The 23,598-nt window shown below is 31.0% G+C and overlaps 1 long non-coding RNA gene across 3 annotated transcripts; it reads right to left on the minus strand.

The window, feature by feature from the left end:
- Positions 1-502: 502 nt before the first annotated feature.
- LOC146997131 (uncharacterized) lies at positions 503-22,364 on the minus strand. 3 transcript variants are annotated; one of them, XR_015041140.1, is made up of 5 exons: positions 22,227-22,364; positions 19,005-19,102; positions 17,053-17,235; positions 6,270-6,368; positions 503-1,433 (listed from the first exon to the last, which is right to left on the minus strand). It is a non-coding gene; the product is annotated as an uncharacterized LOC146997131 (long non-coding RNA). The 3 variants fall into 3 exon arrangements; XR_015041139.1 differs by lacking the exon at positions 6,270-6,368; XR_015041141.1 differs by lacking the exon at positions 6,270-6,368 and having other exon boundaries at positions 17,053-17,295.
- Between the last annotated feature and the right edge of the window lie 1,234 nt (positions 22,365-23,598).

A 23,598-nucleotide genomic window follows, 5' to 3' on the forward strand; every position in this document is an offset into this window, starting at 1 on the left:
TAATTCAAAACAGCTAAAGAACGCTAATCCGCGAATTCGCTACAATCAACAACAGTAGTTTTCTAAACAACAACAAACTAAGCAACTACTACAAACTGAGATGTTTTCCTCCTTTTATAAGATTTTAAAATCACGCGCTAGAATTTTCCAGTACTTTCTCGAAATCAAAAAGAGATATTTATTTATTTAATGCACGCGCTCTTGTATTTTCAATTTTTCCGGCTTAGCTTTCTTTTAATATTCATCACGCGCTGCACTGCGCGAGAAATAAAACCATTTAATTTATAATTGAACTAACATTAGCTTTTTAAATACCAAATTCGTAACAATATATTCTCATGTACTTTTAACTCAATGAATGTCTGAATTAATATAATTTATAAGTATAATATGGGCATACTATATATGTAATATATACATTCCCTTTGTTTTCAAATAATTTTCAATCTACAACTAAGTAGTTTTTGAAGCAGCTGTGTGATGCCATTTGTAATAAGCAAACTATGACTCTAATGATTGTATTCCACAAAACATAGAATTTGTTATTAATAAAATAAATATACTTTAAATAGTTTTTGACACACTTCCATCTGTGTATCGCTTCATTATGAATAAATAAATTTCTTAAACAATTTTTGTGTTAGATTAATATACAATAACAAAGTTTTGTAAAGTAGGGAAGAATCATAGTAGAGGTTTTGTGGATTATTTCTCTAAAATCCCAAGTATTCAGGAATGGTACTTTCACCTTTTATAGATAGAACTAACAACAGCTGTACATTGACAGCAAATTTCGTGTTCAGTACTGTAATTAAAAAATGAGTTTAGATGTTGCAATAAATTTTACTCTTCACCATTTAACATGTTTTGATAAATTCTATCTAAAAGCTCTCAAAAAATTGTCCATGGTGTCACTTCACTGGCTTTCTTTGAATTATAAGCAAATTTCTGAATTATTCATACCCTACCCCAAAACATACATTTTTTTACACTTCAGTTCGTGAATTTGTAATACATTTTCTGGTATTGGTCTGAAGGTTCACGTTCCTGCACAATGAAAGAACACAACACTGCACAGAAATCGCCTCTTCTTCTAAAATGCACTTTTCAGAAAGTTTTTTTTTTGGGGGGAAAAGCTTTCTTTTTTTCTCTTAACCACAGTAAGTATTTGACAGCAGTTTTCGTTGCCTTTTTATGTTTTCCTTTATTCTTTCTATGATGTGTTGGTCTTCAGAAAAAGATGGTGACTGCAAAAATGCTGGAATGATGGATAAGAAGCCATTGCTAGGTGGACCAATGGGAGCACCTGATTTGGTAAGATCACGCCTCATCATCATTACACGATCAAATCATGTGTAGGGCGCCAATGACAGTTTACACATCTGGGTGGACGATACGAGCTTGACGACCTTCCCATTCCAACAACAGTTCACCTAAATTCAAAGGAGATTCAAATAAATATTTAGTCAAAATTTAAATAAATACTCATTCATTCATTTAAACAGAAAGAACAAAACGTTATTAACAGAAAATTGCTAACGGAACATTGTTAACGGAACAGTGTTACATAATGAAACACTGTTAATGGAACACTGTTACATAATGGAACATTGTTAATATTGTTATTTAAATTATTAACTTTGCTTATGACAGAAAATTAAGATATTAGCTGAGAAGCTAAATATAGAGATACTGCGAGAAAACTTGGAATATCATTAGGCTTACCAGAAGTCCTCTTTTGACTAGAAATGATCTCGTCTGACGATGCGGTGCCTGCCTCTCAGCCAGTTATTCATATTTTTCCACTTATGTGTTTAAATTTTAAAAGTCCAGAATACACACAAATGATATTAATACAAGCCTAAAAGAGCTTACAACATTCTACAATGCATTCATTATTACACTGAGGCACAGAAAGAAGTTTTGATGGAGCAGAACCTCTTATATGGATATACAGCAGTGAATTAACATAGTCTGAAATTGAAGCTTCAGGTGTAATTAAAAAATGTTGTCTAAATAAACAATTAAAACACAACTTTGAAGCTTTAGAACAGCCATTTTATTTTATTTTTAACAATAACAATGGTAAAGCAAAAACTGGTAACCATGGTAACGCTTTATGACTGTACAGATAGTCTCGCAGACGAATACAAAAATTTTAAACAAGGTGAAAGCATTAATGAAGTTCCCGCAAATAACGCAATAAGCATGGATCATCCTTTTGATAAAGTTGATGATTGCAAAGGCTTTTTGGCTAACTAGTTTGAAAATTTGGAACGGGATTATTTGGAAAAATAAATACTGAGAAGATGGATGGATATTTTTCGGGCATTTCAAAGGAGTCTGATGTGTACACCACATGGCCTCCTTGTAAATATTAAATTATGCACATTTTTCTTGCATTCCATTTATACTTAACCTAAAATTAAATTAAACCTACTTCGTCGATAGCGCATAAAGCCAAATAGAATAAATGCATTCTTTAAAATTCACTGTATTTATTTACCATAGAGACACCCTGGAGCTAGTTTCACTTAACAGCGTTACATTTCATTCATTTTATAACTCGGAATGCACAAAAATGATATCATCTCAAGAATTAAATTATATTATCTGAAGAAATAAATTATATCATCTGAAGAATTACATATTTTGCCTAGGATTTGTGTATAATGCATAAACATTCTATAGAATGACAAATGCTCTTTATTAAAAGATGTTCATTCCTCAAAAGTACAAATGTTATTTTGAAAAAGTAATGAAAGAGTCCCATTAAAAATCTGTCATTCAAAATACGTAAAAAAGTAGCGAGATGAATTTGATACAACATTATAAATTTGTATTTTTTATCTGGTCGAGACTGGGAATCAGTAAGACAACAATCTACCTGACAACGGAAATTAATTTCAGAAATAGTCATAAGTTTCACAACAATGCCCTTTATTAATAACTTTTTGTTTTTTCTGGCAGAGCTCACAAAGGTGGTTGTACAGTTCAATATCATTTATGTGCAATGTTTTTGTATTTGGTTGAAAGTTCTTTCAACATTCTGTCGCCTCGCCCATGTCCAGTACTCAAATGAGTTTTCATGAAGTACGGGAAATAACTCGGCATCCGCAACGTAGTACTGTACAGTATTGACGCTTCCTTTAAAATGATAAATCAATGTACTTTTCTTTTCCACAAATACACATCTTAGCGATTCAGGAACCATTAGTCCCATGGTTCCTTTTTAGTAGTCATTTGGGTTTTCATACATGATTTATTAACTTCTAGTAAGTAGTTTAGGTTCTTCAAAACGAATCAGAAATGTATTTCATGCTTTGCCTGTTTCTCATTTGGTATTCCTAGGAAATGTATGAAATATGAATAATTTCATACATTCCCAGTTAGTTATAGGTATTATGTACAATGCCTTTTAATTTTTTTATTACTACGGAATTCATATTTCATGAATCATCTTCAAGAATTAGATATAAAAATATACAATTTTAAAAAATGTGTTTTAGTAATATAATGCACATGCGAAATTTCATGTGAACAGATGCCTATGAGGGCTGAAAGTTTACATAAAAGAATACTAAATCATTTGTTCAAACCATTTTAAATAAAACTAATAGAAAACAAAACAAAAGGTGCTATGCCATTCAATTGACTTCTCTACATAAAAACAAGCACTAATCTGCTGCAAATAACAGGAATGATTAAGCATTCAGCAATATAATTGAGATAAACATAGTGAGCAGGGTGCATGCACAATGCTTACTCACCTAACGGAGGCTAGTCTCAACCCTGAATGCAGCACAAGAAAGATATTAAGAATGCAGGCATAATAGAATGAATGCAAATAACACTGCTTAAGGAATGATCGAAGAATATGCAAAGAAGCACACTGCACAAAATAAATAAAAAAGTAAAATGGGACAATGCTATATCTGCCGTTCTACTAGGGAAACCCGTAGAAAAGATGAGTGTTCTTAAACGTATACTCTAATATTTTAAGTCTCGTAAACTAGCGTTAGTCCTGCATATACTCTTAATATTTTCTAGTCTCATCTTCAAGTGTTCGCTACCAGTAACCAGTTCAATATGCCAAGCAGATATAAAATGGTGCTCCGTATATGGCTTCGGAGATTTAGCCACGTAAATTTTGATTATGTTAAGAATACTAGTAAGAATCAAAGCGTGAAAGGGTTACCAGAATTTGAAAAACCAATGGAGAGGTGTGAACCGTGTATTATTGCTAAATCTAGTAGAATAACTTTTAAAACTGTTCCGAAGAGATCAAATAAACTATTGCAGTCGGTTTATTTAGACGTTTGTGGTCCACTCCCAGTTCCATCTAACGGTGGGAGTAAATATTTCCTCACTATTGTGGATGACTGTAGTAGATTAGTAACAGTGTATTGTATGAAAAAAAAAATTAATCATTCTACAACTTTAAGAATTATCATAGGCAAATGGAAAGATTGACGAATAGGAAATTAATAAGTATACGCACCAATAATGGTGAGGAATTCTGCAACAGGCAATTCGAAGGGTACTTAGTCGAAAATGGAATTAGTGTTGAACGCACAAACGCGTACAGCCCAGAAGAGAACAGTGTGTGTGAACATTTTAACCGAACGGCATTAGACCGCAGTTAAAGCTATGCTTAATGATGGTAAAATGGGAAAAGAATGGTGGGCAGAAGCTCTTGGCTGTTTCGTACATACATGGAACAGAGTATGTCATAAAAGCAACCGAACCCCTTATGAAATGTTTCTAAATAGAAAACCCAATGTTGTTTATTTTAAAATATTTGGTAGTTGGCATGCCAAAACAGATTAGAAATAAATTACAAATGAGGTGCAAAGAAGAAATCATGGTAGGATATGCGAAGGAAACTAGGGGTTATAGGATATGGCTACCAGAAGAACGCAGATTAATAGAAACCTGTAATGTGAAGTTCGTTGAAAAACTGAATTTGATGAAACTTTGATTTCTGTTCCAGGATGCAAATGGCATCCTGGAACAGAAATCAAAAACTAAGTTTAAAAGACTAGAGGAACCTGAGCTATTAGCAAAATCAGATGAAGAACAGGAAACTTCTAGAGAAGAAATAAAGTTCTCAGATGACAAATTTACCCCGAAAGAAGAATCAGACTTAAACTGGCAAAGAAAAGCAGTTAAAAGGCCAGGCGGAAGATGTACAGACATATATTATTATGTAGAGGGAACAGACACCCGTTTTAGATCCTATAATGATATTGAAATGTATTGTGAGGCAATAAATATTAAATTTGAAAAAGATAAGTTTGATTTTAGTGGAAAAAACGAATACTCGGGGAAAGTTAATTTTGTAGAAAAGGAGACTAGCTCCGTGTCTGAAGAGGCAAATTCCGTAGAAATTGTTATATCACAAAATTTTAAAGAAGCACGAAAATCAGTAAATGCCGAAGAATGGGATAAGGCAATGAAAGAAGAAATTGACACAATGAAGAAAAGAAAGGTTTGAGAATTAGTCGAAAAGCCAGAAAATAAAACTATGCTAGGAAACAAATGGGTCTATATGCTAAAAAGAAATGAAAAGAATCAAGAGGTTAGATACAAAGCATGTTTAGTAGCACAGGGATTCAGGCAGAAAAGAGGTGAAGATTTTCATGACGTTTACAGTCCTGTAGTAAATTTTTCAATCATAAGAATATTTTTCACTATACTGGTATGTTTATATATGGATGGACTAATTGTCAGTTAGATGTAAAGAATGCATATTTATATGCAAACCTAAATGAAAAATATATATGACCCAACCAGAGGGATTTATTGAAGAGGAAAATAAAGTGTGTTTATTACACAAGGCCATTTACGGTCTACATCAAAGCGGCCATGAATGGTTTTGTGAATTTGAAAGCATTTTAGAAAATCTACATTTTAAAAAAATACAATGGTGTAATTGTGTTTATAAAAGTTCAGATGTAACTCTCTTGTTATATGTAGATGATATTGTGATTTTTAATAAAGATCAATATGGTATAAAGTAATTTCACAGCTGAGTAAGTTTTTTGATCTTAAAGTATTAGGCAAAACTGAAACGTTACTTAGAACTGAATTCTTAGAGAATGAGAATGGGGTTTTTATATATCAGCAAAAATATATAGAAGAAACTTTTGAAAAATTTAAACATTTTCAGATACCAATAACTTTACTTCCCATAGATAAAGGCATTATTCTTACCAAATTAGATTGTCCATCTACAAGTGCAGAAATTGCGGAAATGCATACATTACCCTTTAGAAATCTGTTGGGATGTTTAGTTCTTGTAGCTAACAGGACAAGGCCTGATATTACATATGCAGTGAATATCTTATCACAGTTTCAGGAGAATCCTGGAATTAGGCATTGGGAAGCATTGTTGAAATTGCTTGGTTATCTCAATAGTACTAAATTATATAAATTAAACTTATCGAAGATTAAACATCTAAATTTATATTGTTATTCAGATGCTGATTATGCAAGTAATAGGAATGACAACTTGTCATTCCTATTATATTTATATTATATTTAGATGGAGTACTGGTAATCTGGAAAACTGTTAAACAAAAAAGTGTAATTTTATCAACCATGGAAGCGGGGTATATCTAAAGCCTTATCTAAAGCAGCGAATTTCTATTTTGTGATAACAAGTCTGCCATTGATTTTTCTAGATCGTCAATAGAAAATCGCCGAACTAAGCACAGAGACATAAAATATAACTTTATTAGAAGACTAGTAAATGATGGAGTGTTTGACCTTGAATTTATCACTAGTAAATTAAATACTGCGGACTTATTTACAAAAGCAGCGACTGCTGTTAATTTAAGGAAGTTCTGTTTAGATGTTTGCAGTGTTTAAAGACAATAAGTGTTTTCGTATAATAGAATTGAACTATGAACTTCAGTAATTCTGTGCAAGTTTTGTTTTTGTATTTGCATGAGGAAAACAGGGCCGTTTGTTGGCTTTAATTTTTCCTTATGCAAATTTTGATCAGAGGTCAATCGGCGGTAAGCTAAGTATGGTTGCTGCTGATTGGCCGATGACGTCAAGATCTGCGGGTTGGCCGAGTATTATATGTACGTCGGTATCGGCGAATGTGTGTTTTTATGAGTTAGCATAATGCTAGTTTTCTTTCACTCAAATGATTTTAAATGTAAAGGCTACAGTGTTAGCTTATTTTAATTCACGGAATAAAGCATGAATTTTATTTAGATTAATCTTAGCTTTAAGGGAAGCAAAATATGCTTTGCATTTATCGCCACTGCCAACACTATATATATAAAGAAGAATGTTTGTGTATTTGTTCGCAATTAACTCAGCTACTACTATCGTCACTAAGCTTTCTACAGTTCTTTTTTGGGTCCTGAGAAAGGTCGACATCCGCTGCCTCCCCAAAAATAGCTAAAATCTGAGATATTAATTAATTCTGAAAACTCTAATTTTCGACCTCATTTTTTTCGAGTAGGAACAATCTCGCACGTTGGAGATAAAAATCTGCTTTCTTTCGAGAAGTGTTGTCACTGCTTGCTTTCAAATCGTAGAGTTTGTTAAAAAAAAAAAAATTTGTAAGTTTCACGATGAAATAAAAATAGCAATGCTCAACATTAAATACATTTGCTTAGCTTTCAAATCGCAGTTTGTTAGTCAAAAATGGGTAAGTGTTACAATATATATATATAAAGAAGAATGTCTGTGTGTGTGTGTTTGTTTGTTCGCATTATTGACTTCTAATAAATTATGATAAACTTTTTGTCACATTTAATGGACTGAATTGAATATAGGTGACATATTGGACGGAACTTGAGCTTTTACGACCTTTTGATTAGAAAGACGAAAATCATTAAAAACTGTGTGCGATTGTTGCCAATATAATGGGAGAGAATTAGTTTATTTTTCTACAGAAATTTTTCTGTGGGTTCCATATCGCATCAGAGTGAAAAAGGTATGACTATCAATCGTTTTTTTTTTTTCATCGTTATTACAGAAGGATTACAGTGGTATCATTCTCTCCGTTGTTAGATACATTATTCTAAATTTAACTTAACTGGCATCGGATACTTCCTCTAGTAAGTAAATAAATAAAAATGACTCATTTATAGTTTTGATCTCTGAAAGAACATGTATAATATGTAAAAAATGCTTTTTCCTCGAAAACGTCTTAGAATAGACGGCTGTTAGTAATTAAAAAGATGTAGAAAGGAAGACAAAATCTTCTCAAACCTCTTTGAGTCAAGCAGAATAAAATATTACGGTAGAATTAAAATATTCTCTCGAGAGGCAATATAAGTGGATAGCTATCTTGGTTAATTCTGACTGCTCTGGTTCATTAAGCCTAATTAGCAAATTCTGTGTTAGGTTTTTGACAAGTGAATGTCAAGCTACTAATTTCTTTTAAATAATGGCCTTCCTTTTTCTTTCCAAAACTCTCAGACATTGAGTTGGAGTTAGATATTTTTCTTAATTATTGGTCAAACAGTTGATTCGAAAAAGAAAACTGAACCAGGAGTTTAATTGCCATCTTGGGGCACGTGAGTGGAAAAGCGTTACTACTATTTTTTTTTTTTAAACTGAGGAGGAAGGGAAGTAAATATAAAAATTTAAAAATCTGAAAGCTTTCAGATTTTGCATTACTCCCAAAAGGGCGTTTTTTAAAGTTTTTGTGTGTTACCATTATTTATTAAATATGTTCTTTGCACTTAAACCATAAAATTCAATTCAACGGCAATATCACCAAATATTTAAATGATCATATCTTTAGATTTCCAATACACAGTCCTGTGCACTGGAGATTAAAATGTTTTATTCGTACAGTGTTGCTATTGCTCTCTTTGAAATCATCCAGTTTCTTAATCAAAAACTCATAAATGCTTTACAAAATATGAAATACATAAATAAAACAAATTCCAAATTTGGGCTTCCAGATCCCCATACAGGAATGGAAGACTACGTTATTCAAAATTGGATGTCTCTAGGTACCGTTGTTTTATCACAATGCCAGAAACATAAATACATTTGTGCAGATTCGTCATTATTTAATTTTTTTAAATATAATACAGGGCTCTAATATTTGGTGGCAACAGTTTGAAAAGTGATTTGCCGTTTATAGTGAATCAACACAAAAATGCCAAAAACGAAACGAATAGCCCTCCTCGGTAAATTCCCCTTTGGGACAATAAAATGAAATAAAACTGAAAGTGTTCAGATTTTAAAGCCACACAAGAGAGTTTATTAAGATTTTCTAAACACTCGCTGAGTTCGCAGCTTATTAGTCTGCTCTTGAACTCACTTACATAATTTGTTTTGTTATACACATTGCTTTCTTCACTTTTACTCCGTGTAAAATTCAATGGTAAAATGACAAAAGTATTATTTTACATTTAATGCAGCATCTCGTTAGAATTTCCAATACAGTAACAAGTATTGTTATGCAGTTTCATATTTTTTCAGTCTTTAATCAGTTCATCATATTAGTATCCAGTTTTGATAGCAAGATGGCTTACAAAATATTTTTTTAACATTTTCTTATTAACATTGTGTTATATTGCTATGTGCTAACAATATTGTTAATTTTTTCTTATTGTTGTGTATTAACCTTATCTATTAAATATAAGGTTCTTCACACTTCACCACATAAAATTCAATACCAACGGCAAAAATCACTAAATATTTAAAAACAGCATACTTTTAAATTGGTGATACAATGTAAGAAGACGCCATGCATATTTTTATATTTGCTATACTACTTCTATAAAAACTAGTTATGAAAAATTAGAGTCGAATTTGTTTATTAAAATTGAAAGATAAATAACTTCCACTTTTCTGAATGGCAACAGCTTCGCACGCTGGAGACAAAAATATTTAGTTTCGAAGTTTCGCCATAGGTTCCGTGGTTTCAAATCAATGAGTTCGTTAAAGAAAACTTTTAAATTTTAAATGAAAAGTTTTTTTAAATATGAAATAAATAATAAAACAAATTTGAAATTCAAAATTCGGGCTTTCAGGTGCAAATGTTTGCGTGCAGGACTACTCTATTCAAAATTTGCAAAAACATATGCTAGTATGCAGCTTTTAAAAATGTTCGTTGTGACATTTTTCTGAAGCGTAAGCGGCATAATTGGGAAGAAAGCAATGCTTAATAACAAAGCTGTAAAAATGGATAACTAGTAGCGAGTGCAAGAGTAGATTAATAGACTACAAGCTGAGAGAGAGCACAGAAAACCTTAGCAAATTCATTTAAGCGACCGTAAAAATATTAAACCTTACCGAATTTTTAATTTCTTCTAAATATATAAAAAATTTTTTACACAAGAAGTGCAATATAAAAATGTAAAAGGCAGGAACACAAGAAAACACAACCACGAAAATTACAAAGCACTTAAAACTTCCTCAGAAGATATGTGTTACGTATGATCCGCTTGCATAATTTGAAAGCTTTTAATATTTGCTTTTAATAAAGTGAAAACTTGATTGTGTTTGCATAGAACAGCTGAAATGCCATACGTTTCATTTTGAAATAACTATCGAAGAAAAACTGATCGCATTGAAGGAGGATTGGTTTCGTACAACAAACATAATTAACATTTCCCTTTTTCTTACCTAGTAGAAGCAGACTTCAGATAAGTCAATAATTTACAGTAGAAACCAAGAAACTATCATGTTAAGCAATTTTATGCTAAATATTTAAAATATTACATTAATACCTCGAGCGCAGAGATCGCGGTAATAAAAATTGAGCCATTGTGCAAATAAAATCTGTGATTCTGTTTCTGAAAACTTGTGTATATTTGTAAAATCAAAAACAATAACAATACAAAAAATAATAAGGCAAGAACCTAGTAAACCATTTTTCATATTCTAATTATTAAGTTATTTATGTGCCATAATTTTTATTACATTTATGTGGTATGCTGTACATTATAGAGAAGAATATAAGGGGTTTGCAGAAGAAAACCATACTTTTAAAAAGCAGTTGTACAAGTAACAAGTAAAAGGTCATTCTTTCATGAAATACATGGTCAAGACAACAACAATAAGTAAAAGCTGGAAAGCCTTTTAATATTAAAACATATTTTTATTTTTACTTATTACGTGCTCCGCCTTTAGGCATTACACGGAAAGGAAGGAATGCCCTGTGGAGGTCATTTTAAGGGAAACTGGCTCGTATCCGCCTTATGCATGGGGAAAACCACGAAAACCACCGGGCAGCTAGCGCGTTTGCTGGGAATCAAACTCCGAAATGAATTACCAGAGTTCAGTGGCTTTTACTGCTCGGCTGCTGGTGGGCCTCTGAACATACTAAGAAGGGTTTTTATGAATTTCAAGAAGAGTTATTCTAGTCTTTTTTTATTCAAGAGAAAATTACTCAACTTCTTTCAATGAATATTTCATGAATCACTCGACTATTTAATTTTTTAATCAATAACTGGATCTAAATTTTAAAAGTTTAAATAAAACACATCTCCCTATTCGAATGAAACTAAGAAATATTTATCATAATTTAAATTCTCTCGAAAATTAATAAAGTCTTAAATTTCACGGAGTAGTTAATCTAATATAAATGTACTATGCCAAAACAATTAATCGACTAAACAAATTAAGTATCATTTAGGATACGCCTTTTTCATGAAATAAGCTTTTAGTTGACATTAAAGCACTTTAAACTTACTAATTCAGAAGTCAAACAACAAAAATCAGCGTTATACCTACAAAATTTTCACAGGACTAGTTTCGATGGTTTTACCGAACCATCATCTTCAGCTGCAAAACCGCAAATGAACAAGATAGGAAATAATGAATCTTGTGTCTTAATCACTTTAAACTTATTTGTAAATCTAATGAGAATATCTTATTTAATTTAAAAAAGACTCAATAAATATTATTTCCATTTTCACAGCTGTACCAATACTCCTTTTGACTATTTAATTCCTGATCTTATTTTTAAAAATTATTTGCTATCACAAATGAATTTCTTATGACGTATTTTTCTTTCTAAATATTTCAAATGAAATTTTATACATTATGTGAAAAAGCATTTTTTTTTTAATCAATGGATTTCTTCAAAAGCCCATAAATTGCATTTAAATGTGCTCGTGAAACTCTTGTATACTGTAAAATTTATTTTGGTTAGCTTTAATTATCTCATTCATTAATTAAAGGGAAATACATATTATTAATCTACTTGGTTCTATACATTTACAAATGTACACAGTTGTATATTAAGAATTTAATTTCTTAATAATAGGAAAAGTGTTAAAAATTAATATTTAATAATAATGGCACCTGGTGTCAAAACCTGAAGTATTCCTACAGAAAAAATTTCAGTCAAATGTAAATTGCTTTACATTTGCTATATGAGATTTTTATGTAGTAAATAATAAATTGTAATTTATTAAACAGAATGATTTAATGATTTGTAATTATGATTACAAATAATAATCATGCAATTATGATTAAAAATCATTAAATAATCCATAATTAAATGGAAATCATTAAATCATACATAATTAAATGGATTAATAAAATATGTAATTTAATGATTATTTAATAATAAAATGTAATTTATATTAAAGAGCATTATTTCAGTAAACATAATTTTGACTTAAATGTTCACAAACTTCCCTTAGAAAAGGCTTTACTTATAAAATTACCCAGAAAAGCTACCTTATCTGAGAAGATTTTCAATAAATCTCTATCGATTTTGAGGGCGATCAGGCACAGTCCCTGATCTTCAGGAGTAAAACATTTTTGCGAACATCTCGCTATCTTAAAAATAGCTCTATAAGTCTAAACTGCGTCCTTCAAATTAATCATGCGATCTTACATAACACTTAATGTAGATGCCTCTTGCGAAATCAAAAAGATTGTAAATCAATAGCAATAATAATAAATAATTGTAAATCGAAACTTTTTCTAATTCAAACTGAAACTTTTGACTCCCTTCTTTCTTCCCCTGAATCCTTCTCGCTTTCATCCTAGCAAGACGCTGCTGCAATCATCTAGACTCGCTTCTATTGCCATTGTATCATGTATTGATTAGTGCTCCTAATCCCTGCTGATGAAAAGTCAATATGGCTGCTCTCTGTGTTATTTTCCCAACAGCAGTGGGATCAACAAGATTAATATTATCTCCTGCTTTCCAAAGTATGAAAAATGAGCTCTTGAATAATTTGACCAAGGACTCTTTTTATTGCTAGATTTTACTCAGATAAATACTACAAATGGAGGATGCAGAAATCAGTACTCCCAATAATCATAACTCATAGCAGCTGAAAGGAAACTGAATGTTACCTGCTATTGTTTTTGTGAGTCAAACAAACTTCGGATGGCAGTCATGGGTACAAAAGTCCACCTGTGGTTTCAAGGTCTATGCTAGAGTGTTGCACTGGCATGTAAATATTGTCATTTCAGTCTCTCTCCAACTGTTAATTGGTGAGAAATCTTGAACATGCATTGTGCAAAGCAGGAGTTGAACATCCTGTGTATAAAGAATATGTAGGGCAATGTGAGGAACAATGGTTTGCCCATTGTTCTATTGAAAGGAGAGGGGACAGAAGCCCTGGATATATTCATAGCCATGGGCATTAAAACCTCAGTAATATGATAGTGACTGGTAAGAGTACCAGATATGCACACTATTGGTGAACAGGATGTGCATCCAGTGCACCTCATACTGTTGCTGGGCCAGCATAATGATGAAAAATGCAAGCTTCGAATATGCATTCTCCACACGTGGATATGACTATCATAACATTCTAAAAGAAAAGTGGGACTTATTAGAAAAGGTGACATCACACTTTTCATGAACCTGTGTTTGGCGCTGAACACACCATCAAAGGCATCGATTCCTGTGTCAGAGTGTGAAAGAAAGCTGAAGTAATGCTCCCTTTACAAATAATCTACAGTGCTTCAGATGCCATTGAGCCATACTTGATGTTAAGCGATATATCCAGTTTCCTATAAAAAATTCCTAACAGTCATGTGGGCAAGATATCTGTCATTTGGGGCAATAGTGAGAGAAGACCAATGAGATTCTCAGGCCAATCTCTGTGGTTCTCCTGGAGTTATTAACTGCAAAGTCTAGCAAAAATCATTAGACCAAAATGATTAGCAGTTGGGATACACAGTAACTCACAATACTGAGTCTCCTTGCAACTGAATTCTGAGACATGTTAGTATGAATTGCTTCTTGTCTTATGAGACATTACATGACCCCCAACCTTCAAAATAACAAGTAAACATAATGTATGGATGAAAAACTGGCATTTTAGTCTGCCTTTTTAAATTACTTTGTAGTGTTATTTACTCTTTCATATAATGTACACGTGCTGTGGAATACTGAACATTTGCATATCCCAGCATGTTCTACTTTTTATACAAATTTCAGATTTGATGTGTGATTCTGTCATGGTGTAATGATTCAAATGGCCAACAGCTACAAATAACAGTTCATTACATATAAATTTTACAACCTTGGTAAGCATTTCCAGATAAAAAATCTTCATCTGAAGAAAATACAAATTGCTGTTCTTCGAGCAGTGTTTTTTTCAGTGCCTTTTGATATTAGACAATGATCAAACTATCGAATACACTGAAAACAATATACTCAATACAAAAGCTCTGAAAAGGACTCAGTAGTGAATGGCATTAATTGATTGCAAAAGATGCTTCCTGACCCAGTTAAAGCAACACCTCTAACAGTTTAGAAACTCAACAAATTAAAAACAGCTTAGGAAATTATTTAGGACATTACTACTTAAATAATTATTTAACTCATAATTACTAATTTAATGCAATTCTAATTCTAGAAAAGACTGATCCAAATTCTAGAACCAAGTGCTTTTGTTAGATCAAATTGAGTCGATTTTATGTCAATTTTCGGCAATGACTCCCCAAGTCTCTGGGCTCATTCCAATGAAGGCCAGGAAAACACTAAAATTATCATAAAAGGCACAAGGATTTTTATGTGCTGTAAGTTTTAGAAATTATATTAAGAAGTGGAATATTCCACAGATATATCTTACACTTATTGTTTTGGGCAGTATGCTAATATCCCATGTTACGATTGCCCTGTTTGTTAGTGATAAAGACCGAAAAAAAAAAAAAAAAAAAAAAAAACAATTGTGCTAAGTTTAAAGCTTATTTTAAAATAAGTTTCATGTCTCAGCTTGATGTGTAATTAATTTAGCCACTGTTATGGATTTAAGCACCCAGCAAGTATCTGACCTTTGGAGGGTAAGAAAAAGTTTATTTTGAATGTAGTAGTTGATTAAAATTGGCAAAATTGATTCATAGCTGTAATCAGAAAGAAAATAAATATTGGAAATCAAAGGAAAAAAACTTGTTTTCCTATTTGGGTAAGAAAATGTTCAACACATTGCAGAAAAATGTGTGTAGCTACTAAACATATTTTCCTGATAAATGAGCAAGAGCAAAAAATTACTTCTTTGTGTTTATTATAAATGTGCGAAATGTGAAAAAATGAACACGTGAAAAAAATGTGTGTAGCTACTAAACATATTTTCCTGATAAATGAGCAAGAGCAAAAAATTACTTCTTTGTGTTTATTACTATGTGATTTTATGAATTAAGAAATGTGAAATATTATTAAATGACTTCAAACACTACTTTCTACCCTAAATCTGGTTTACTACTTTTAAAGATAATATTTATTACTTTTCAATCCTCTTCAGCTCCAATATGTGTCTCCTACTAACAACAAATTAGCCACCCCTTTTTACTGCATTGTCTTCTTCATATAAATGCAAGTTTTATATACTAATTCCAGCTATTGCATTATAAAGAATTTAGTCTACGGAAAAGTCACTTCATGTTGTCATTATGCTGCCAGAGTATAACTTTGAAATTTTAAATGAAAAAACTGAGAATGCAAATGTCCTTTTAAAACAAATGCTAACAAAATGCAAAAAAGAAAACTCTATTATAATACAGAAATAAAAAATTGCAAGTAACTTCTTTTCTTGATATTTTCTGTCACATTGCAAATACTAAGTAAATCTTTCATTTTCTAAAGTATTAATCCTAGAAATGATTTCCAGTTACAGAGGTTTTTAAAACAAGATAGAGAAAGTTATCAAAATAAATTCAATTATGTATATAAAAGAAGTCTATAAATATAAAATCAAATATTGTATATGGTATCGGTAGCACAAAAATTCCAAGTAAAATATTCATTATGCCTAATCTTGTATATATGCATGTATGTAGGTGGGTACCTATATATTTATTTAGACACATAAATATGGCTGACAAATTCACAAAAATATTCAAGAATGAATTTTCTGACTTAGATACCATTTCAATGCTTAAATTTTCAAACAAATTTAGGGAGCATTTAAAAGACAAAAATGCTTGTTCGGCAATTAATGGTTCTATATTATAAAATTGTATCATATGTTATGAAATTTGTAGCTTGCCCACTGAATTCTTACATCACATAGAATTCAATAGTAGATTCACATTTAGAATTCTCAATAGTGTGTTAAATGTTGCCACAAATTTTCCTACTTTCTATTGTCATTTCTGAATTCATCATATCAATGCATAGCTTTCTTAACAAAATGACCTGCTAATTATCTTTGTCTTTTTAACTTTATTATTAAGCATCCCTTTCTTTGCACTTACCCCACACAAAATTCAATAGCAAAATCACAAAATTTTTAAAAGCAGCATATCATTAGGATTCCTGATATAGTATTAAGTGTTGCCAAAATATTTTTTTTAATTTCCTATATCATTTCTTTGAAAATAATACATAACAATAACATTTAGAGGCAGTATCCTTTTATTTGAAAAGTAACGTGAACATGAAAGTGGTGCGGAGAAAAATGAGAAGCGAGCACATCTGGCGATAGTAAAAAATTAAAAATAGAAACATCTACATAAACCTACCATACCAGAGTTCAGTTTTTACTATAAAAATAACCATTTCTCTCATAAAATGAGTCAATGGTTAATAATTTAACTTAAATGGGCAACACAATATCTAACAGAACTTAAAAATACACTCAATTTTCTCACCTCAGAGTATGGCCCAAACCACCAGTTTGTAGGATCAAGTTCCTTGCTCTCAAATCATCCAATAACTCAAATGCATTGATTTCAGAACCATCAATAGAAATGTCATCATCTAATGCAGGCATCTTCAAAGAAACCTGATGGTTGCCACCAACGACTTCCAGTTGATGCCATTCTCAGGAAGAACTATAGGATAAACATGAGCAAGAGAATAATTCAGTTCATGTAGTAGATGCCATTGTATGCCTGAGAAATGAGCAAAATAATTGAAAATTTTAAAAAATTAATAAAAAGTGAAATAACTAAATATTACTGAAATAGTGAAACCATTTTAATGCATTAAAAATATTTTTTGTGCGTATGTGTGTACTTATAAATATTTATGGGGCAAGAAAATAAAAATTCAGCACTAGAAATTGATGGATGATTGTCAATCAAATGGTAACTTTAATGTACATTTTAAATTGCAACAATGTATTGTTCAGTTAATGAAGCAAAGAGAACTTGAATGATTCTTCTTTTTAGTGGCAACCAAATTGCTGATAAAAAATCTGAAATTTTAACAACTGTTTCTATGCAGTGGTTTTATTGTTATATATAAATACCAGCATTTAGTTACTTTCTTCAAGTGTCTTCTCACAACAATGAAGCAGGAAATGAAATAAGAACTGGATAATAACAAAAGCCTTCATATGCAGAAAATGTTTCATTCACCTTTTTTGTATATTATATGCACAATGAAGTGCATATGCATATCTACACAATGCTATTCATCCCTAAGGATAAATATCATTATACAGATATTCTGGTACTGCTGCCTCATTTTTGAACATGTGAAGATATTCCCTTAGGATATGCACAAGTGTAAGTTTAGCATCTTGAAGCAATTGCTAAAAATCCTGATCATTCAAGAAGCAATCTTGAATGATCATGATCTTCGTAGTCTCAGCCATAATCATGTGTAGCCAATAACACTAAACCTTAGTTCAGGTGATCACCTAACTACATGAGCAATCCAGACAGGGTGCCTCATTTAGTTGACTCTTTACACCTGATTAGATAAATTGTGACTACTTATTTCTTTGTACAGACTTCAGAAGCCAAAGAACTGTGATAGTACCACATCCAACAGCATGCCACTGTATCAGCATCTGCCTTCTATGAGTTGTAGAACACAATGACTGGTTCATTGATGAATGGAAGCAAGTGGCATGCAGGTATGAGTCTTGATTCCAAATGCATTAAGCTGACTTTAAGGTTAGAAATACGGTACTATCCTTATGAAGCCAAACTTTCAATGTGCCAGTCTGAAAATGGACAAGGTCATGATGATTGTGATGATTCAGTGATGGTTCGAGACAGCTTCCTTGACAATGTTTGGGATCTTTGCTATTTGAACCAACAAGTATGTGAAACTGCTCAAAAGTCACATTTCTTATCACTTTTCTGCTATCTGGATGAAAATAGAGTGTTCCAAAAAGACAATTTCTCCCCTGAGGAGCATTTTACAGAATTCTCTTTTCTGAAATGGCCACCAAGAACCCAAATTTATTAAATCCTTTGGTATATCTTGAAGGAAGAGGTGCGATCCAATCATCCAACATCACAGTGTTCTTAATTCATTCATGGGAAATCCTAGATGTTTGGCACGGCTTACCCCTGAAACATTTCTGCTGACTTTTTGAAAGTAAGCCTCAGCATGTGATAGACATTGTCAGGGTTAACAGAGAAATAACTTATTACTAATCAAGTATCCCTAATACAGTGACACTTCAGCAGACATGATTACGTGAATACTATGTATAATATTTTAATAATTATAAATGCATTACTTAATAATTTTTTTAAAGTAAAGGAAGAATGGCATTATGTAAAAATAATGGAATAACTCAAAAACATTTTCAAGCATTTAAATAATATCTCATGTAATATTCAATTTGATAAAACATATTTACCACCATTTGTAGAAAATTGTAAGTATGCACTGTTGTTCCTAGAAGTTGCACCAATGCATGCCAGATTGTCTCCATATCTTCCAATTCGTACAATAAATCTGATGAATCAAAAAAAAAAAAAAAAAAAAAAAAAAAAAAAAAAAAACCATTAAACATATTTTATTACAAATGAAATAGATTTTATGTTCTTATGCAAGATCATAAAAAAGGTAATGCAGTATTCAGAATGATGATGTCCACTTTCAGTCAGTGGAAGTTGAGCTGAAAAGGAAAATAAATTACTTTTAGCCAAAAATTGTCTCCCACGTAAAGAAAAAGGTGCAAGTAACCAAACACTTAGCAACTTTGGCCTGGACTTGGCAGTTTTCCTCTTCTCCAAGTTATCCATATGAACAACTTTACCTGAATGTCTGCTTTTCTCAGTTTTTTGCTCTTTTGGTCAAAAACTGTTAAATTTGGCATATTAATGGACAGTAATTCTTTCTTTGACAGAACAGTCAAAAATCTCTAAAATTCAATTCATATGAATTTGATCATATTTAGAATAAATTTTAGTTTATAATTAAAATTAAAGAAATACATCTTAAGTTTGGCTATAGTATTTCAAGCAAGAAATTATCCAACAATGATGAGATACATTTATATGAATTTGAGATAGATTAACTGTATCACTTGTCAAATTGTTGTCACCAAATATTAGCATCCTGTATTATTTTTAAAGAAATTAAATAAAGAAGGATCTACATGAATTTATGCATGTTTCTTGCATTGTGAAAAAACAACCGTAGAGCAATCAAATATTGAATAATGCAGTCCTCCACCCAAACATGCGCATCTGGAAGTCCAAAATTTGAATTTGTTTTATTATCTATTTCATGTTTTACAAAAATTTAATATATTTTTGGTTAACAGACTCAATGATTTCAAACCAAGCAGTGGCAACACCGTATGAGTTTGGTGTTTGGCTGCTTTTAAATATCTTGCGATTTTGCTGTCAAATTGAATTTAATGTGGTAAAAGTGAATACTGATATAGAGCTCATATAATAAACTGAGAAAAGACTGAAAAAAATTGAAAAATTGCAGAATGTATTCCTAATATATGTCTTTTATGCTGTCTCAACAGTTAAAGCCCATTCTATAAACAATTTGCTCAAAGTCCAGAAATGAATTTTCTGGTCTTTTATTAATATTTCAACAATTTAATGTATTTTATGCATTTTGAAATTATAATATGCATAAATATACTATGAAAAACGAAGTTGATGATACGTATAAACAAGCATCATAGCATGATATTTGAATTATACATTTAACTTAGTTATATATTTAATTATACAAATTAAACTACTGCTTATTATAAAGAAAACTATATTTAAGGAGGCAAAGAGTTGCATGTGGCTGTTCAGCTTACTGGAGGAAATTTTGATGAATTATAAAATTTCTGACCACACCCCAAATTATGATAAAAACTTAACAGTGCTTTGTATTTTCAGTTTGTTTGTTTAATAGTTTTTATGGGGAAGCACAATATTCTTAAAGTGAAGATGCCTTAATGGAAGACCTTTTAAGGGAAACTGTCTCCCATTCACATTACACAAGGAGAAAAGTAAGAAAATGTCCATGTAGCCAGTTAATTTGAGAGCATCGCATTTTCTGAACTGACGAAAATTTTAACAAACTGAAATGAAATTTCAGAAACATTTTCCTAGCAAAATGCGTAAAAGAAAAATTAATCTTATCCCTTAGACACATTTTTTAGTAACTTTGCTACTCAGTCATTTGAGCAGCTTTCTCATTTTATTGGAATGTTTGTATAATTAATCAAACATTTTATTTTGTGTTATATTCATATTTTACATATTTTTCATTTAACATTTCATATATTTTTCGCTTTTTCCATGAAAAATGAGTTCAAATCAAAATTCCAAATTGTCTCACATGTTGAACTCACAATATGATCTCACAAGCTTTTGAGATTATATTTTAATACTATTTATAATGTCTTTAAAGCTTTAACTATTCTAATTAATGCTGATTGCAATTTATGTATCTAACACAGAAATATCAAATATGAGATTAAACTACAAAGTCAGAATGTAGCCATTTGCCATGTATGTTATGCTTGCTGTTTCATTTCATTTTAAAATAATAATTTAGAGGTATATGCATCAGTGAAATTTTTTTTATAATTTATCCTATGAAATTTAATTAAATTAAATAACTGCAAATTAAAATGAAAGTACTGTCTTCCAGGAATAGAATTTGAATTTACTGTTGTCTAATCATTTTTTAAAATAGTATGTTGAAGACAGAAATCTCAAGCTAGCTGAATAAACTAATTACTTTTAAAACTTATTAAGGAAGAGAGTTATTTATAAATCCATGCATTTTTTCTTTAATTTGTCTAGATTCTTTTTAAATCAAAATTATATAGAATAACATGTTTAATTTTTCCTCTTCAAGTAAGAATGCAAGTAAAATGCAAATAGAAGAAAACACAAATAGCCTGCTCTGTAGATGCTAAAAGTTAGTGCTGTTAATTAATATGCAAAATTTGGCAAATAGTTGCCAAATATAAGCCAGTTGAAGACATGCAACTTAAGCAAAAGTTAACACCCAAGTAAGACAGGTAGAGATGCAAGATAGTTTCTCAATGGAAAGGTATTATTTACTTGCAACCTGCCTCATTTCCCTTTCTGTGTGTGGGGGGAGGGGGAGAAATTTCTGCTCTGAGTATACTAATTTCCCTTTCGGCTAATCTTCCACTGACTGAAAAGACACCAAATCATTCAAAATATCTCACCAATGTTCAGAAAAAATATGTTTTCTGTAATATGCAGAAACCGGTTTATTTGATTATGACAAAGCATGTCTATGTGCATATATCCCAAAACTAAAGAAACAATTAGAAATAAAATTAATCAGTCCATTTTATAAAAAGAGCCATAAAGAAAAATTGTTACTTAGTGTTCGGTGTCTGAAAGAGTATTGCTTGGCAGCATTGTTTTACGCCAAGCAGAGTTTGGCTTTAGTGTAACCCTTAAGTTATTTCGTTTTTGCCTTATTAGTATGTATGATTTTTGACTTGATGTGGGAGCATATGGTTGTTCGCTTTTAACTAAGTTACATAGGTAACTATAAGCACATGCGTGTGCTAGTATTCAATAATGTTGCTTTTGTTAAAATAAATTTGTTATTGTTAATATTACAGTCCACTTACTGAAGTTAAGTTTCATTAAATAAGTTGGAGCTATCTTCGGCAGGAACAGCATCTCATAAATCTAAATCAACTGCCTCCAGAATTCTTGGGCCTGGACCACAGAAAACAACAGCAGTATCTTCCACAAGAACAGAACACAGGTATGCTATTCTTCCACCTACTACATAGTTGCAATATGTTGGATCAAGACTTGCTTCATGGAAACTTTCTTTTAGAAATGTCTAAAATAAAAGAAATAAGAATAATAAATATTTCCACCTTAAATATACAATGAAAGACACAGTATTAATAAACATTAATTCCCTTTTGTATACTAAATTTTTTGATGAAGCAAGTTCTAATCAGATTCAGCAAAGCCACACAAATATTTCCACAAAAATAATTATTATGTTACTATTATTTGCAGGTAAACAGCCTCAAATATTTAAATAAAGCATACAACTAAGAGGTCCATGATGAGTAAACCAGGTGTAATTATGAGGGTAGTGTGCGAGTTCATAATAAATTTACGTATAATAATTTTTATCAGTTTTTATTTATTTACGGTGTCAATTACGATTTTAAAATAACTGTGTTTGTCTTATTGAATAAAATTCAGGTACACAAATAAATGATTACGACAATGCATGCAAGGATTATCCAGTCCTGGAGGCTTCCTTTTATTTAGCACTTCTTAAATTAAACTCATTCATGTTTGCAACATACAGAGAGAAGTACATGAGGAAAGCAATGAAAATATTCACACAGATAATATTTGAACTGAAATAGAATGAAATGCCAATGTACAATTACTTTATCCACTTGATTTATGACACATAAATAAATTTGTGTTAACAGTTGAATACTCATCCAGAAAGTTGTATTTGTCAGCAATTTTCAAATATATTTTATTTTTATTGCATGCAAACATTTGGTCATGAACCTCAGTAGTAATTTCTGCTTAATTAATTTATTGCGTTCATACATGTACTGAATTACAAAAGCCCTAATATAATATATTTAAAAGAAACAGTAAACTACATATATAGTTGCTAATTTGTGATGCAATGAAACTTGTTAATAAATGATATCTAAATAAATTTAAAATCAAAAAATTCTCATTGATGATGACTAGAAGCTTCAGTCAATTTAACAGTACAATTTTGTTCCTACAATCATAATTCTAGACATGGCAAAAGAAAAACTCTGGCACTTAGGAATTTTTATGATGAATGGCTTTCAAAATAGCTTTGTTTATTTATTTAGATTTATTTGCCAATGTATGCAGTAAAAGACTAATAATGCAGTAATAGACTAATGAATCTAATAAGGATGCATTTTCTTATATTTAGTAACAAACAAAATACACAAGTTTGTTTTCAATACCTGACAA

The sequence above is a fragment of the Stegodyphus dumicola genome, chromosome 5 (assembly GCF_044657685.1).
Source record: "Stegodyphus dumicola isolate Sdum_Otavi_A_Nest chromosome 5, ASM4465768v1".
NCBI lineage: Eukaryota > Metazoa > Arthropoda > Arachnida > Araneae > Eresidae > Stegodyphus > Stegodyphus dumicola.